The sequence below is a fragment of the Pan troglodytes genome, chromosome 16 (genome assembly GCF_028858775.2).
Source record: "Pan troglodytes isolate AG18354 chromosome 16, NHGRI_mPanTro3-v2.0_pri, whole genome shotgun sequence".
Lineage (NCBI taxonomy): Eukaryota > Metazoa > Chordata > Mammalia > Primates > Hominidae > Pan > Pan troglodytes.
The window spans coordinates 73,176,964-73,196,237 of record NC_072414.2 but is presented as its reverse complement, the minus strand read 5'-3'; the positions used below and the strand labels follow the sequence as shown (position 1 = coordinate 73,196,237).

The following is a 19,274-nucleotide window of genomic DNA, read 5'->3' as shown; positions in this document are numbered from 1 at the left end:
AAAATATTCCATGCTCATGGACTGGAAGAATCAATATTGTTTAAATGGCCATACTGCTCAAAGCAATTTAAAGATTGAATGCTATTCCTATCGAACTACCAGTGTCCTTCTTCACAGAATTAGAAAAACTATTCTAAAATTCATATGGAATCAAAAAAGAACCCAAATAGCCAAGGCAATTCTAAGCAAAAAGAACAGAAGAACATCACATGACCCAATTTCACACTATACTATAAGGCTACAGTAACCAAAACAGCATGGCACTGGTATAGAAAATGACACACAGACCAATGAAACGAAATACAAAACTCAGAAATAAAACTGCACCCCTACAACCATCTGCTCTTCAACAATGCCAGCAAAAACCAGCAATGGGGAAAGGACTCCTTATTTAATAAATGTTTCTGGATAAACTGGCTAGCCATATGCTGAAGAATGAAACCAGAACCTTACCTTTCACCATATACAAAAACCAACTCAAAATGGATTAAAGGCATAAATATAAGATCTCAAACTATAAAAATCCTAGAGGAAAACTTAAGAAGTACCCTTGTCAACATCTGCTTTGGCAAAGAATTTTTGGCCAAGTCCCCAAAAGCAATTGCAACAAAAACAAGAAGTGACAATTCCAGATGTTGTTTTGAAATCAGTGTAACCATGGCATTGCTGGAGCCTGCAGAGTTCATCTGGGCCAACTGAGTCACGCCTGGGTGCAGGGCCACTGGCGAGGGGAGGCAGGGAGGGAGGCAGACAGGACATGGACTAGAGTGTCCCTGTGAGAAGGGAGAAGTGAGTGGGTGTGGGCTATTGAGTACTCCGAGCTTCTCCAGAAAGGATATGAGGACCTGCTGTCACCTTTGGCCTTGCTGACCTGGAACCTTTGATTGCAGGACTTGCTTAGACAACTGAAACCCTCCCTTGCTTAGAATTCACTCTTGGATCTTTAAGGATCACCTGTGCTCCTTAAAAAAAAGAACAAGAGAGCTCAGGTTCTGAATTGGACAATGCCCCTCTCTGTTGTCCCAGTTCATCCCTGCCTCAAACTTGACTCCACTGTGCTCATCACCTCTTCTGCCACCCCCAGCAAATTCTTCCAAGCCCCTGTGAGCTCCTGCAAGCCCCTGCGAGCCCATATCCCTCTGCCCATTCCCACCTCTTACCACCATCCAGACTGGTTTCCTGGAATATCCTGCTTTCAACAGCCACCTCCCCCAGGACGCCCCTCCCCACACTGTCTGCCCTCCTCGGTGTACCCATGATTTCCCTGACATGTCTTTGCCTGCACTTTGGCCACATCAGAAATAAGAATGATCTGGTTTGTCCCTGTCTCCATCATTATCCTCTGAGCACCATCAACCATAACTCTTGCACACTGTCTGGAACATTGAAGGGACTCAATAAATGTGATTGAATTCATTGAGTGCTCAATTCCTCAGAATTAGTGCCCCCATGCTAAAATAGAAATAATCATCATCATAATATTTATCAAGCAATTACTATGTGCACTGTTCTGTTTTAGGTGAATTTTCTCATATAAGTGCCTATAATGTTATCCTTATAATATCCATATGAGATATATACTATTTTTAACTTTCTCCATGTAACAGGTGAGAAAACTGAGGCACAGAGAGGTAAAGTGGATTGTCTGGGATTACACAGCTAGTAACTGAGAAAGTCAGACCACAACCCCAGCAGATTAATGAGCCCACACACCTAACCCCTGTGCCATATTGCCCTTCAGAAATAGCAATACTGCTGTTATATGTATATTTGATAATATGCATCATTAACATATTCTACTACCTTCCTCCCAAGGTTTGGGGGAAAAGGAGACAATGAGATAAGAGTTGCAAAAACATTTTTAAAACCAAAATATGGACCAGGTGTGATGGCTCACGCCAGTAATCCAAGCACTTTGGGAGGCCAAGGTGGGCAGATCACTTGAGGTCAGGAGTTCGAAACTAGCTCAGCCAACACGGTGAAACCCCATCTCTACTAAAAATATTTTAAAAGTTAGCTGGGCATGGTGGTGGGCACCTGTAATCCCAGCTACTCTGGAGGCTGAGGCAAGAGAATCGCTGGAACCTGGGAGGCAGAGATTGCAGTAAGCTGAGATCATGCCACCTAATTAAGCTAACGAGCTTCTGTACAGCAAAAGAAACTATCAACAGAGTAAAAAGACAACCTACAGAATGAGAGAAAATATTCACAACCTGTGCATCTGACAAAGGTCTAATATCCAGAAACTATAAGGAACTTAAACAAATCAACAAGCAAAAACCAAATAACCCCATTAAAAATGGGCAAAGGACATGAACAGACACTTTTTGAAAGAAGACATACTAGCAGCCAAGAAATATATGAAAAAATGCTTATCATCAGTAATCATTAGAGAAATTCAAATAAAAATCATGAGATATCATCTCACACCAGTCAGAATGACAGTTATTAAAAAGTCAACAGACAACAGATGCTGGTGAGGTTGCAGAGGAAAGGGAATGCTTATACACTGTTGATGGGAATGTAAACTAGTTTGGCCACTATGGAAATCAGTGCAGAGATTTCTCAAAGAACTTAAGGTAGAGCTATCATTCGACCCATCAATCCCATTACTGCATATATACCCAAAGAAAAACAGATCATTATACCAAAAAAAAAAAAAACCCACATGCACTTGTATGCTCATTGTGGCACTATTCACAATAGCAAAGACATGGAATCAACCTAGATACCTATTAACGGTGGAGTAAAGAAAATGTGGTACGTATCACCATGAAATACTATGCAGCCATAAAATAGAATGAAATCATGTCCTCTGCAGCAACATGGATGGAGCTAGAGACCATACATAATTCTAAGCAAATTAATATAGAAACAGAAAACCGAATACTTCATGTTCTCACTTGTAAGTAGGAGCTAAAGATTGGCCACATAGTAACATAAACAGAGGAACAACAGACACCATGGACTACTAGAGGGGGTGGGTGGGAGGTGGGGCGTGGGTTAAAAAAACTACATATGGGGTATTATGCTCACTATCTAGTTGTAATATACCCATGTAACAAATCTGCATATGTACCCACTGTATCTAAAATAAAGTTGAAATTTAAAAAAATCTACTTAGCCTTTTTGTGAATCACTTTTTAAAAATCTGTAAGATGCAGATGATTAGCCATCTCACAGCAACACTGTGATTATAAATTGAAATATTGGATGTAAATTTCTTTTTTCTTTTCTTTTTTTTGTTTTTTTTTTGTTTTTTTTTGAGACAGAGTCTGGCTCTGTCGCCCAGCCTGGAGTGCAGTGGCATGATCTCAGCTCACTGCAAGCTCTGCCTCCCAGGTTCACGCCATTCTCCTGCCTCAGCCTCCCCAGGGGAGCTGGGACCACAGGCGCCCACCACCACGCCCGGCTAATTTTTTGTGGTTTTTTTAGTAGAGACGGGGTTTCACCGTGTTAGCCAGGATGGTCTTGATCTCCTGACCTCGTGATCCACCTGCCTCGGCCTCCCAAAGTGTTGGGATTACAGGCATGAGCCACCACACCTGGCCTGGATGTAAATTTCTTAGCATGGTTTGTTGGGTGGTTTTTATTGCCACCATGTCATCATCATCATCATCATCATCATCATCATTATTTAAAGCCCGAAATTCTCTTCTGAACATCCTTTTGGCCCCAACCCAGGAATTGTGAAATACAATATTCTAAATGTTATTTTAGGAATGGTCTGTAATTGCAGTTTTGATTCCCAATTTAAACTCAGTTCTTCAGGAGATTTTTGGTGTTATTGTTAATTTCATGTAGTTAAATTTCCCAGATTTAGTGTTGCTCTTCTTACAATTTTTTATTAGAAAATTCCAGTTTAATTGCATCGTGCCACAGGATGTGTCTTATTTTTATTTGTTGGAATTCATTGAGGTTTACTCTGTTAGCCAGTATGTGATGTGACTAAGTGTTTTATGTGTTCTGTGCACATTTGAAAAGAATGATTATTCTGTGTTTTGAGTTTCAAATATGTATATATTCAAATGTGATATTAAAATGCAGTCATTATGGTCAACAAAGAACTGCTTATATGATAGTGGTCCCATAAGATTAAAATACCATATTTTTACTGTACCTTTTGTTTACAAATGTTCAGATACACAAATACTTACCACTGTGTTACAAATGCCTACAATAACATGCTGTACAGGCTTGTAGACTAGAAGCAGTAGGCAATACCATATAGCCTTGGGGTGTAGCAGGCTATATCATCCAGGTCTGTTTAAGTACCCTATGTAACGTTTGTACGACGATGAAATTTCTCAGAACTGATCTTCATTGCCATGCAACACATGACTGCATATATATGTAAGCACATATTCAATTTTGTAAGTCATAGAATTCAAGCTCTTTATGTACATTTTGTCTAATTAATCTGAAAAAATCTTAACAGTGGTGTACTCCAAATCTTAACACCATATTTGGAGTATATCTCAATTTTTTTGTTTTACATATTTCGACGCTTTATGTTTACCCAAAGTTTTCTGATTTTCATGCCTTCATCGAGTGTTCTTTTTATCATTTTGTAAAAAAGTAATTCTTGATCTATTTAATAGTTGCCTCAATTTTTATTTTGTCTGACAAAATTAACACTGACACCTCACTTTCTTTTAATTTGCATTTGCACAGTATTTTCCTATCCCTTTATTTGTAACTTTATGTGATTAAGTTTTAAATGTGTCTCTTGAAAGTGGGATAAAATTGGACTGGGGAGAGAGAGTTTGTTTCTTTAGGCTTTTTTTGTTTCCCTTTTTTAAACTGAATCTGAGAGTCTCTTTTATTTTAATGTGTAATCTTACTACAGAGCTTAATTGATTCATCTTTCTTCTCACATGTTTTGTTTTTCTTATTATGGCTCCTTAATTATTCCTTTTCTTGTTTTCCAGTCAACTTATTCACACTTTCTTTTCCTCCTTAATGAATCATAGGTTTCATTCATTTTATTTGATATTACTGGTGGCTATGTAAAGAATTTTTCAAAGCAATATTTGAGCCTGTATTTTTCCTCTTCATTGATTGCAAGAATGGCACTATCTGATGCCTCTTCCCTATGCAAGAGGTGAGGTGCTAGGTGCTCTCAGAGTGATTGACTATTTGGGGGACATCATAGATCATTATATATCATCTCTCAAGATTTTTTTTTTTTGAGATGGAGTCTTGCTCTGTCGTCTAGGCTGGAGTGCAATGGCGTGATCTCGGCTCACTGCAACCTCCGCCTCTCAGATTCAAGCCATTCTCCTGCCTTAGCCTCCCAAGTAGCTGGGATTACAGGCATGTGCCACTATGCCCGGCTAATTTTTGTATTTTTAGTACAGATGGGATTTCACCAGGTTGGCCAGCTGGTCTTGAACTCCTGACCTCAAATGATCCACCCACCTTGGCCTCCCAAGGTGCTGGGATTACAAGTGTGAGCCACTGTGCCCGGTCTAAGATTATTTTTATCATTTGCTTTATTTCAAAATCGTATTAACAACCACCACTGAGACTTAAAGTTTGTCTTGTTTTGTGGCCTGTCAATTTTTTTATCATCATGGTCTGCTCCCCCAACCCCACCAGGATGTTGCTCTGCCCTATCTTGAACTCCATTCTACTATAGCACTAAACCTTTTCAGTCCCCTGAATGTCCCATGCGCTCTCTAGCTTCCAGGACTTCGTGCAGGCTGCTTCCAATGCCTTCCAAATTTTCTTTTTTTTCTTTTTTTTTAAAATTTTGTTATTATTATACTTTAAGTTTTAGGGTACATGTGCACAACGTGCAGGTTTGTTACATACGTATACATGTGCCATGTTGATGTGCTGCACCCATTAACTCGTCATTTAGCATTCAATAAACGTAATCCAGCATATAAACAGAACCAAAGATAAAAACCACATGATTATCTCAATAGATGCAGAAAAGGCCTTTGAGAAAATTCAACAACCCTTCATGCTAAAAACTCTCAATAAATTAGGTATTGATGGGACGTATCTCAAAATAATAAGAGCTATCTATGACAAACCCACAGCCAATATCATACTGAATGGGCAAAAACTGGAAGCATTCCCTTTGAAAACGGGCACAAGACAGGGAAGCCCTCTCTCACCACTCCTATTCAACATAGTGTTGGAAGTTCTGGCCAGGGCAATCAGGCAGGAGAAGGAAATAAAGGGTATTCAATTAGGAAAAGAGGAAGTCAAATTGTCCCTGTTTGCAGATGACATGATTGTATATCTAGAAAACCCCATCGTCTCAGCCCAAAATCTCCTTAAACTGATAGGCAACTTCAGCAAAGTCTCAGGATACAAAATCAATGTATAAAAATCACAAGCATTCTTATACACCAATAACAGACAAACAGAGAGCCAAATCATGAGTGAACTCCCATTCACAATTGCTTCAAAGAGAATAAAATACCTAGGAATCCAACTTACAAGGGATGTGAAGGACCTCTTCAAGGAGAACTACAAACCACTGCTCAATGAAATAAAAGAGGATACAAACAAATGGAAGAACATTCCACGCTCATGGGTAGGAAGAATCAATATCGTGAAAATGGCCATACTGCCCAAGGTAATTTATAGATTCAATGTCATCCCCATCAAGCCACCAATGACTTTCTTCACAGAATTGGAAAAAACTACTTTAAAGTTCATATGGAACCAAAAAAGAGCCCGCATTGCCAAGTCAATCCTAAGCCAAAAGAACAAAGTTGGAGGCATCACGCTACCTGACTTCAAACTATACTACAAGGCTGCAGTAACCAAAACAGCATGGTACTGGTACCAAAACAGAGATATAGACCAATGGAATAGAACAGAGCCCTCAGAAATAATGCCGCATATCTACAACTATCTGATCTTTGACAAACCTGACAAAAACAAGCAATGGGGAAAGGATTCCCTATTTAATAAATGGTGCTGGGAAAACTGGCTAGCCATATGTAGAAAGCTGAAACTGGATCCCTTCCTTACACCTTAGACAAAAATTAATTCCAGATGGATTAAAGACTTAAATGTTAGACCTACAACCATAAAAACCCTAGAAGAAAACCTAGGCAATACCATTCAGGACATAGGCATGGGCAAGGACTTCATGTCTAAAACACCAAAAGCAATGGCAACAAAAGACAAAATTGACAAATGGGATCTAATTAAACTAAAGAGCTGCACAGCAAAAGAAACTACCATCAGAGTGAACAGGCAACTGACAGAATGGGAGAAAATTTTTGCAACCTACTCATCTGACAAAGGGCTAATATCCAGAATCTACAATGAACTCAAACAAATTTACAAGAAAAAAACAAACAACCCCATCAAAAAGTGGGCAAAGGATATGAACAGACACTTCTCAGAAGAAGACATTTATGCAGCCAATAGACACATGAAAAAATGCTCATCATCACTGGCCATCAGAGAAATGCAAATCAAAACCACAATGAGATACCATCTCACACCAGTTAGAATGGTGATCATTAAAAAGTCAGGAAACAACAGGTGCTGGAGAGGATGTGGAGAAATAGGAACACTTTTACACTGTTGGTGGGACTGTAAACTAGTCCAACCATTGTGGAAGTCAGTGTGGCAATTCCTCAGGGATCTAGAACTAGGAATACCATTTGACCCAGCCATCCCATTACTGGGTATATACCCAAAGGATTATAAATCATGCTGCTATAAAGACACATGCACACGTATGTTTATTGGGGCACTATTCACAATAGCAAAGACTTGGAACCAACCTAAATGTCCAACAATGATAGACTGGATTAAGAAAATGTGGCATATATACACCATGGAATACTATGCAGCCATAAAAAATGATGAGTTCATGTCTTTTGTAGGGACACGGATGAAACTGGAAACCATCATTCTCAGCAAACTATCGCAAGGACAAAAAACCAAACACTGCATGTTCTCACTCATAGGTGGAATTGAACAATGAGAACACATGGACACAGGAAGGGGAACATCACACACTGGGGACTGTTGTGGGTGTGGGGAGGGGGGAGGGATAGCATTAGGAGATATGCCTTCCAAATTTTCTATAGTCCTTGATGATGCTAAATTTTCATCACTCTTCAAACCCTGTTTTAGGATAACACTTCTTTAAAATGAAACCACATACCAATACAGACCCCTAAAGCTGTCTGTGCTCTGAGAACAGGTTCTTCCACTACCAAAGCACTCATCTGATGCTACTCCAGTGGCTTGTGTCACCACTGGTCATGTCTACTGAACTCTAAGCTCCCTGAGGGCAGAGTCTATGTCTGTCATATTTCGAGTTGATCCATGAGGCCTAGCTTGGCGAATGGCCTCTATCAATTGCTCAGTAAATATTTGTTGAATGACTAAGGATGATTGCATTTAATGTTTAAAGGTGTTCTCTGGCCAGATAAAATGTATAAAGTAGGAAAAGACATTTTACATACTGTACAACACCTTTGCTTGGGCTAATTCTTCTGGGGAACTAATAGTTCACTTAGTAACCCCATCTCTGGTTCAAATCTGATGAATTGCCTATGCTTACTTGCCTTATATTGTAAGTGATCATCAAGATATATGGAATACTGTTGAGATATGGAGGAGAATGAGGTTAAGTCTTTTTGTGCTACATAGAATTGGAAAACAAAACATGCTGCAGCACAGTGTGTGCGCGTGTGTGTGTTTGATGCTAGAATAAATCAGAGAGAATACTCAACAAGCTGTTATTGAAGAGCAGAGAATGGGTAAAAACTGATTACTCTACATTTTACTAATTACAGCATTTTTACCAAACGCAAAATTTAATATTAAAGATTAAAATACAAAGTGGCAATATAATAAATTGCTAATAAATTTGTATACACCACTTAACTACAACCTAAAAAGAAAAAGAGGGAAAAACAAAAACCACAAAATTAAAACAAAGAAACCCAAAATATGATCTGCCTACTGGAAGAAATAGAAGTAGGAAAGTGGCTCAAAAAGTTGTTCGTGGATGAACAACTAAGATCTCCTTCCTGGAGAACTAAGGGCAGGGCCATTAAATTAGACATCTCGTGATCTCTAAATAGAACTGAGAGGAGATTCAAAGAAATGCAAAATAACAGCTATAGAGCATTATGGAGTCTTTGGCCTGAAAGAATTTTTCAGATTTTGATGGTCCAACTGCTGTCATTTACTTGTGTGTGTGTGTGTGTGGATGGGGGTGTGTGCGTGCATGTGTGCGTGCATGTGATTGTTTCGGCTTGAGTTTTGGTAAGAAATTACATATCATGTCTTTTAAGATTATTTTTAGATATATTTCTCTTTTTCACCACACATACACACACACACACACAGAGACACACACACACTTTTTATTTTCTGCTTCTGACAACTAGCTCAATGCAGGGGACGCATTGTCCTGCCACTGCTTCAGTAAATGTGACAGGTATCCTGTGTTCTCAGCAACTGCTGCAGGATTCTCTGGCATCTGCACTTTGGCTGGAGTTGGCTACAACCATCCTTGGAGGATGAGGAGAAGGAAGGAAGAGAGGGAAAGTGCATAAGACTGGGCCACCTGTCCACCTTCTCCAACCCTCACCATTGCTCGAGGCTCTCTTAATCCATTTATGAGGAGGTAAGTACAGAAAAAAAGACAGATCAGCTTATGGCTGACTCAGGCCTGAAATCCTTGCCTTGGATAATGGGAAGAAGGCCATCTTTTTGAAAGAGAAGGTCAGGAATATTTCAGTTACAATACTCTCCTGACACATTTTCACCATTCCAAACTCCACCCAGTGTTCTACAGGACTATTTATGAAACTTTTAAAATCTTGACCTAGGCTAGGCATGGTGGCTCACGACTTTAATTCCAGCACTTTGGGAGGTTGAGGTGAGCAGATTACTCAGCTCAAGAGTTTGAGACCAGCCTGGCCAACATGGCAAAACCCCATCTCTAATAAAAATACAAAAAATTATCCAGGTGTGGTGGCGTGTGCCTGTAGTCCCAGCTACTCGGGAGGCTGAAGGGGGAGAATCACTTGAGCTCATGGAGTCAAGGCTGCAGTGAGCCGGGATTGCACCGCTGCACTCCAGCCTGGGCAACAGAGTGAGACCCTGTTTCAAAAAATAAATAGATAAATAAATAAAAATAATTTTTAAAGAATTTTAAAAATTAAAAAAATCTTGACTTACCGTAATAATTTACATTTTACATCATAGTACATGGATCACATACACATAAGATTTACATGTATACATAAATAAATAAATATATATAACTAAAAACTTTCATGAAACAATACCTTTACTACGGTATAATAAAAATAATATAAAATATCTTTGGTATGAAAAAGATAATATAAAATATGATTTTGCTAAGAACCTGATGCAATCTGATGTATGCTATTCTTTTTTGTTTTAGAAAAAGGAAGTTGGTTCCAACCCACTAAGTTGATTTTCAGTCCACTAGTGGGTCATGCTTGAAAACCACTACTTTCAGGTTTTCTCTGATTTTTTATAGCAGTTCCATATGGGGTATTTGCTTTGATTCCTCATTTAGCTCCCTTCTTTGGGCCACTGAATCTTTTCATATGTGCATTGATTTTGCCGCATTTGCTCAGCCCTACTCAAGAGGTCTGTGCTTACTCAGATTCGGGAGCTGGGATGGGTTCTGAAATTCCTCGTTGGAATCTTTCATATGCCGATGCCAGACTGCAGAAAGGGCTTAGATTTCCTGCGGCTTTTCTTTGCCAGGTGAGAGGTGCAGTGAGCAGCAGGGAAGGTGCACCATTCCCCAGCATCCAAGGTCTCAGGGGAGCCTTGAACCTTTGGAAGGGATGTTTGTAGGTGACCGCCTCCTATTGGCTGAGCAAGGTAGCCATGTCCTAGCTGCTGTAACTGTCCACTGGAGGAGCATTTCCATCCCAGCTGCACATGCCAAGACTCAGCCAGGGGCAAGACCGATGGAGATCTCCACGCTGGATCCCAGCATCGGGTCACCGTCCAGCATTACCAGTTGCTCCCACTCAAAGCAAACCTCTCCTCCAGCATCTCCAGATGTGGCAAGAACAGCGCCTCCCTCCTGATGGGCTCCGCCCTTCCACCTAGCGTCCTTCACATCCACCTGAGACATCCACTGAGACTTCTCAGTGTTTCTGGCACACACTGAGCAACACTGTCTAGTTTACAAGACTGACATAGATTCGTCCTTATTTCAACAGGAATTCAAAAGAAGAACTTGAAGTAAATTCCTGATTTCAAGCTGCCTTCCTAGTTAACCACAACTCCAAGTTCTTGGAACTATTTGTTTATTTTGCCCCATGCCTATTTTCTCCCCATGTTTATGAGCATATTACTATTCACAATGAATTGCTTTTTAATAGCAAAACGTAACCTATATATGAAAATGTATTACCAATTCAAATGCACAATAAAAAATATGTATTTTATATATATATATATATATATATATTTTTTTTTTTTTTTTGAGATGGAGTCTCCCTCTGTCACCCAGGCTGGAGTGCAGTGGCATGATCTCGGCTCACTGCAGTCTCCGCCTCCCGGGTTCAAGCAATTCTCCTGCCTCAGCCTCTTGAGTAGCTGGGATTACAGGCATGTGCCGCCACGCCTGGCTAATTTTTGTATTTTTAGTAGAAACAGGGTTTCACCATGTTGGCCAGCCTGGTCAGGAACTCCTGACCTCAAGTGATCTGCCCGCCTCGGCCTCTCAAACTGCTGGGATTACAGGCGTGAGCCACTGTGCCCAGCCTGCACAATACAAATTTAAGGTATTACAAGTTGAGCTCCCTGATTCAAAAATCTGACATCCAAAATGCCCCCAAATTTGAAAATTTGTAAGCACCCACATGACACTCAAAGGACATGCTCATTGGAGATTTTGGATGTTGGATTTTCAGATTAGAGATGCTGAACCGAGGCTGAGTATATAATGCAAATATTGCAAAATCTGTAAAAATTTGAAACCCAAAACACTTCTAGTTCCAAACGTTTTGGATAAAAGATACTCAACCTGTATTGCTATTGTTAAAGCTGTTATTGTTGATGTTGTTCATTTATTTATACAATAAACATTTTCTGAGATTTGTTGTATGCCAGGCACTTACGATATAAAGGATGAAGACAGTCCTTTACAGCCTACTGGAGAAGATTGATGTGTAAATGGATAATATTCCTAGTGTGGGAAGTTTCATAAGAAAGGTTTAAATAAAGTGCCCCCTTCTGAAGTGACTTTACAAATGGCCACATCAGGAGCTAACCCATGAGCTAGGGCTTGAAAGCTGAATGAGCATTTTGAGGTGAAGAGACCCTTCTGTATTCGGGTCAAAGCAAATCTCTTCAGGGCGGTGGAGCCTGGAGTGTGAGCAGAGAGGAGAGAAATGAATAGCCAATTCAGGCCAATTAAGGAATGAGGACCTTCTCCTACTGGTGAATAGATTTCTCTTTTTTTTTTTTTTTTTTTTTTTTTTGGGAGATGAAGTCTGGCTCTGTCACCCAGGCTAGAGTGCCGTGGCACGATCTCAGCTCACTGCAACCTCCGCCTCCTGGGTTCAAGCGATTCTCCTGCCTCAGCCTCCAGAGTAGCTGGGATTACAGGCAATTGCCACCATGCCTGGCTAATTTTTGGTATTTTTAGTAGAGACAGGGTTTCACCATGTTAGCCAAGCTGGTCTCAAACTCCCTCCCTCAGGTGATCCACACACCTTGGCCTCCCAAAGTGCTGGGATTACAGGCGTGAGCCACTGTACCTGGCCAGTAGATTTCAATTCAAAGTGTACCTCCCTCCCTCTCACTCCTATACCCCTGGGCCACTGCTGGGAACCAGAAAGGGGGAGGCGTTGACAAAAGGGCAGGTCTCAAGGTCCTGGTCTGCCTCTGCCAAAATAATTCTGCCTTAACTGATTATACATGAGTTTTCATGATAGATTTTAATTCTAAAAAGGTTCCCATGAATACAAACAATTAGAAAATAATAATTCTATAGTCAATTGCATCCAACAGAGATTTTTTTTTAACCCTATGGATATATGACCATCTTTGTGTTGAGGAAACTCAAGTATTTATTGAGGCATGCCACAAAGCCAGTGAGAGCATGGATTTTGGAGTCAAGCTGGGTTCGGGTCCTGGGAATGTCTAGCTGAGTGGTCCTGTGCAAGCCTCCTCACCTCTCGGTTTGGGGATATACTCCCTAAGCTCCAGGTTGTTGTAAGGTTTAAATTAAATGAGGTATGTGAATATTTTAGCGTGGTGCCTGGGGCTTGAAGAGTGGCCAGGAAATGGTTGGGGTTCTAAGTTTTATTTAAAAGACTCACTGGGGATTGAATAAATGAACAGTAGAGGCTTCAAGGGTCTGACCCACCTGACGGCTCATGCCCACGTCATATCTGCAGCAGGGGAGGTGCCTTCTACTGTGCTCGTAAATGTTGACCATCACTTAACTTCAGGGTAAAGAAGGAGAACAGAGAGGAGGAAAAAGGCTGAACGGTCTTCTCCTTCCGGGGGAAACTGGAGAAATAGGAAGGGGAGCCACAGAGACGGCAGCTCCCAGGCTGCTTCCAGGAACCCAGTGGGAGCTTGAACTGGCCTCCTGGGACAAAGGGGTCGTCTTTGTATGGCTCAGCCTGAAGTGGGAGGATTTCACCTGATAAGGGCAGGAGGAGAAGATGCTTCCCTGTATTCCCCAGGGAACCTCTATTCTTGTGCTGTTACCTCATTCTCCAGCTACAGAAAGCAAACTTGCTATGGACCAAAAAAGAAAAAAACAAACAAACAAAAAACAAACAAAAAAAACCACCAATCCTGGGACCTACCAATGCAGGAATTAGTCACGGGACCCTTATCAAAAAGCAAGCAGAGTGAACACTTTTCCCATGGTCAATCTGCAGAGATGCCCACCCGCTGTGCCCACTTTGGAGAAAAGGAGTCTGGCCAGGCAGCAGAGAAGCCCCCATCAGGTGCCCGTGGCCTTTCTCTCTCCTGCTGCCTTCCTTTCCTCCACCTCCTTCCACACCCCATTGCCAAGGATGAGACGAGGCTGAAAAGTCAGAAATCTCAGGACCAAATTCTCCCCGTGCTGCAGAGCCAGGTCAAGCGATATCCCTCTGCCCGCTCTGGCCTTCTGAAGCTGCTTCCTCCTGTACCTGACTGTGACATGGTGACACAGAGATTCCTACCAACACAATCCTGGCTTCTGCTCCTGCCCCTGACCCCAGCACCACTTCCAAATATGAAGTTACGTCCTAGCAACCAAGACCCTCCCCATTCAGGTCAGAGAGGCCAGCTTCCTCCCTCCGGTAACGGCCACCTGGACAGAGCAGCTGCCTGACAGACATTCACTCACCTGGTGCCCACCTACCTCCCTATGCACAGTCCCCCGGGGCTGCCACCTCCCTTGCTCCTCTCTCCATCTGCCCAGCAGGGATTGCAGCACCACTTATTCCCAGACAGCCTGTGGCCCAGGCCTGGGTCAGAGCCGGCAAGGATTGAGAAATGGACGCTCAGTTCTCAGACGGACGCCGGCCTTTGAGTCAGATCCCAGGCTCCGATAGTTGAGATGCTGTGAGTAGGACACAATATTCACCACCTGCTCTGGACAGGTGACTCAGGACAAATGTGTCCCACCTGGCATGGATTTGCTCGAAGACTCCTGATCTGAGCCATCTGACTGCTCCACGTGAAAAGGCTTGATCCAAAAAGGGGGGCTGCCAGTGCTGAGAAGCTCAGCCTCAGAACAAGGTCCACCATCTGCTGGGCTGGCCGGCAACACCCAGGAGGCAAACCCAGTGCAGAGCCACAGAACCACAGTGAGGTTCCTTGGTCCAGCCCAGTTGCCCCTGCCTTCTTTGGACAACACAGAAATGACTAGGAGAGCCGAAAGGTAGCAGACATGACTCGGTGCCTGCAATGTGCCTGGCACGCTGCTAGGAGCTTTCCATAAACCTCATCACATGCTGGGAGCTGTGGCACGTGCCTATAATCCCAGCTACTCAGGAGGCTGAGGCAGAAGGATCGCTTGAGCCGGGGGGTTCAAGACCAGCCTGGGCAAACCATAGCAAGAACTCCTCTCAAATTATATAAAAATTTAATAAAAAGAGGAAAAAAAGTCATCACATACAATCCTGCCATCAATCTGGTAAATATATCACCTACTTTGCAGACAAAGCCACTGCACAAACATTCATTAAACACCTACTACGTGCCGTGGAATTTCCCCAAGGTCACACAGTTAGCAAGTTAGCAAGTCAAAATCCACCTGTCTCCAAAGCCCAGGCTTTTTCCATAGCATTTCATTTCTTGTCTGTGCCACCCTTTCCCAAAAACAACAGACTGGCTCTCAGAAGCTTATGTAACTCAGCAGTCCTCAAGCCAGCTGCATCAGCAGCATCTGCTAGAAATGCAAGTTCTCAGGCCCTGGCCTAGACCTCCTGAAGCAGCACCTCTGGCACTCTGTTTTCACAAAGCCTCCAGGTGATTTTGGTGCGTGCTCAAGTGCGAGAGCCCATGACCTAACGTATACAGAGCATGTTGAAAACCGCAGCATAAAAGAATGGGGCACTTTTGTGTGTGTCCTGTTGGCATTACTGTCATGAGACCAGAGTGCCTTTCCCCCACGTAGCCCCTTGGAGAATCTAATCATAAGGTGGCATTTAATCCATCTGCCCCGCAAAGAGCATCCCACACATCTCTCCTAAGCTCAGTCTCTGTGAGCCCTGTGTACATGCTAGGCTGAGGTTTTTGTATGGACCTCTCTTCTAAAGAATGAAATGTTTCCCAACGCTCAGCACCAAATGTTTCAGGGCTTCCTGGGGGCTTTAATGAGGGTGTAGGTGCAACCTGTAGGAAGCCCTTGAAATTCCATGCAAGGCTGCAAAGATCTAGCCACTGCTGCTGGAGAACACAGGCCCACGGTCACAAGGGAAGCATGGGAGGAGGGAGCACTCTGGGGATAAAGCTGCCTTTGTCAGCAGGCACAGGGGACATTGTAGGGCTGAGTCTGGAGTGAGTCTGGAGTGCAGTGAAGGAATTTCTAAATTGCAGGGAGTGAGCGCCTCTGTCAGTGTCGCCTGCTCAGCTCACACCCACAATCTCTCTCACAATGGCCTGGGTGCGGTGGGGCCAGGACAGACTCAGGCCCCACTTCCATCTTGCTCTGGCAGAGAGGCTGAGGAGCAATTCAGCACCCCAGGGCTATGGGGGCTGGCCTTGCCCTTCTTGGATCCTGAGGCCTGGGAGGGCCCCACAGCCTCCCTCCTCCACTAAGTCTAAGCTCTCTCGTCATCGGCACCTGAATCCAGTTCCCGCCTCTCCCTCTATTTTCCGAAGATCTGTTCTTTCTCACTCTCAGAAGGTAAATTTATTCCAAAGTGTAGTTGAGACTTGGCCCTGATTTTTCCTAATACGGGGTGGTTTGTGCTTCAAGGTGGAAACTTTATCACCCCTCTGCCCTTCAGGACATCCTGCAGAAAGAGTCTCCACCCTGCCCAACACTCCATAGTCCAGCTCACTGCAAGCCAGAAGAGACGGGGAGGAAGACGCAGGTGAGAGAGCCCCGCCCTGGTTAGAACTAGGAAGTTCAAGCACCACCTGAAGCTCAACCAAGAGCTTCCTGTGTGATCTTGGTCATTCACAGCCTTAGTTTGCTACGATGAAAATTAGATGAAATTAATTGTCTGCCAGATGAAATTAGAAACTTCTACTGCACAGTGTTACTGAGAGAATGAGGCAATAGAAGAGGAAGCATGCTGCCAACAGCTAACCAAGCAGAAGCCTGCTCACCTTGTTGGCCCTTCCAGCCCACGGAACTGAGAAATCTGTTCAACAAGTGATTCTGATGCTTGCTAAAGTTTCATAACCAATAACCTGTATTTCCTTCTAATTCTCCTATTTTTTAATTACAAAATTTTATTTCCAAAAGTAAATTTTTAATTACAAAAATTTTAATTACAAAATTAAAATTACAAATTTTGAAAAATTAATTTAAAAAATTTTAATTTTAAAAATTCTAATTTAAGTTTTAAAAATTACAATTACAATTACAAATTTAAATTTAATTTAAAAAATTAAAATTACAAAAATTTTTAATTTCAAAATTTTAGTTATAAAAGTAATACATGTTTGTTGTGGCAAGTAAACATATTCAGAAGGCAAAAAGAAAGTGTGTCCTTAAAATGACACAACAGGGTCATCTCCTATTCTGTTCAAACAATGGCAAAATAAAGAGCTTAGGGTCAGAGCAATAAGCCCCAGCTTCTGTACTAAGTGGCTCTGTCAACTGCAAGTCCTTTTACCTTACTGAGTCTCAGTTTCCATGTCCACAAAATGGAAACAATAACCCAATAATCTGACAGGGTTGCTCAGAGGTCTGAGCAAAGAGCTGTCCTGCAATCTATAAAATGCCTTGGGAATTCTTTATGCTGTACACTTTTGGTCATGCGAACTGTATTATCATAAGCAGAATATAATTTAACAATTTTAACTAGTAATGTAACAATTTTAACTAGTAATGTAACATGACGCAGAATATAATTTAACAATTTTAACTAGTAATGTAACAATTTTAACTAGTAATGTAATGTTACTAGTAATGTAACCTGACAGTAATGGACATGATGATAATAAATTCTCTCTGCATTTAGCACTTTCAACTTAGACAGAATGTTGAGGCCAAAACTTGATGATTTTATTGTACGTCCCCACTTACGGATGCAAACACTGAGACTCAGAGAAGTTACATGTCCAAAAAGTGCACGTCCAAGGCTGTGCAGTCAGAAGCCATTGGTCCCTTGATTCCCGCTCCCCGGCTCTCTTCCCCTCTTTCCCTGGCCCACAGCAACATATAGATTCAAACCAAGGGTTTTAACTTCATACGAAAATTCTAGCTGATTTCCATGTAGACCATGCTGCCCTCTCTCTGGCCTTTTTTTCTTTCAAACTGTCCATCAGGCTTCCATCCTTTCAAAGTAATATTCCATCACTAAGATACTTACAATCACAACAAGCAGCTGAAGCCAGTCCACAAGCAAATATACCACGCACATGCCAACAACTCCCAAATTCACTTCTCCAGCCCTGGACTTCTCCTTGAATTCTGACTCTTTTTTCCTACCACTTGCTTAACATCTTCAGCTGGTGTTTAACTTAAATTTCAAAAGTAACATTGCCTGGCTCTTATTCAGTGAGGCAAAAAAAAGGAACACTGCCAAACAGTACTCTTGATTCCCCCCCTAATAAAATGTTTCTTCCCTAAACTTCCACATTTTGGTAGTTGTCACTAGCATCCATCAATTTCCCAAGCCAAAATCCTCAGTATCAAGGTGGGAAGAACATAGCACAGGCTCTGAAGCCAAAATTCCTGGGTTCATTTCACAGGTCTGTCCCTGCCCAAGTGCATGATCATAGGCAGGCAAAAAGGCACTTCTCTGTGGACTGGTTTTGTCATCTATAGGCTGGCTAGTGCACTAACATCCACCTCACAAGGTTTGTTTGGGCTAAATGTGGTAATACTTGTAAGGTTCTTAGAACAGTGCCTGCCAGAATAAGCCCTCTGTGAGTTTTTATTCATCTTGATCCCTCCGTCTCTCTAACCTTCCACGTCACATCCAATTTATCAGTGATTCTCGTTGGCTCTATCCCCAGAAGCTATCCCACTTTCTTTCCGCTTCTCTCCATCTTCACTGCCGCCACCCTCCTCTTACCAGTGCCTCTTGCCTGATTATAGCTTTCACCTTCTAACTGGGATTCTGGTTCCTATGCAGACCTTCATAATCCATTTTTCACATAATAGCAGGTAGGCTTTTTGAAAATATAAATTGGATCAGCATAAAATTTGCAAGGGCTTTGAATTACTTTTAAAAACTGTTTTTTGTTTGTTTGTTTGTTTGTTTTTGAGACAGCATCTTGCTCTGTGGCCCAGGCTGCAGGGTAGTGGTATGATCATAGCTAACTGCAGCCTTAAACTCCTGGCTCAAGCAATCCTCCAGCCTCAGCCTCCCGAGTAGCTAGGACAACAAGCACATGCCACCACATTTGGCTATTTTTTCTTTTTTCTTTTTTTTTGTAGAGACACGGTCTCTCTGTGTTGCCCAGGCTGGTCTGGAACTCCTGGCCTCAAGCAGTCCTCCTTCCTTGGCCTCCCAAAGTGCTGGGATTATAGGCATGAGCCACTGCACCCAACCACTTTTTAAAAAATTTAATAAACTTTATTGTTCTGAGCAGTTTTAGCTTTACGGAAATATTGCACAGAAAGTACAGAACTCCCGAATACTGAT

At 42.1% G+C, this 19,274-nt stretch overlaps 1 protein-coding gene across 6 annotated transcripts in view; it reads right to left on the bottom strand.

Annotated features, from left to right (window-relative positions):
• IL16 (interleukin 16) overlaps window positions 1-19,274 on the bottom strand; it is a 147,112-nt gene that overhangs the window by 99,675 nt on the left and 28,163 nt on the right. For 2 of the 6 annotated variants that reach the window (XM_009429576.5, XM_063793972.1), the window contains exon 1: window positions 14,363-14,630. The gene's annotated coding sequence lies outside the window, so the exon portion shown is untranslated. 6 annotated transcript variants of the gene reach the window in all.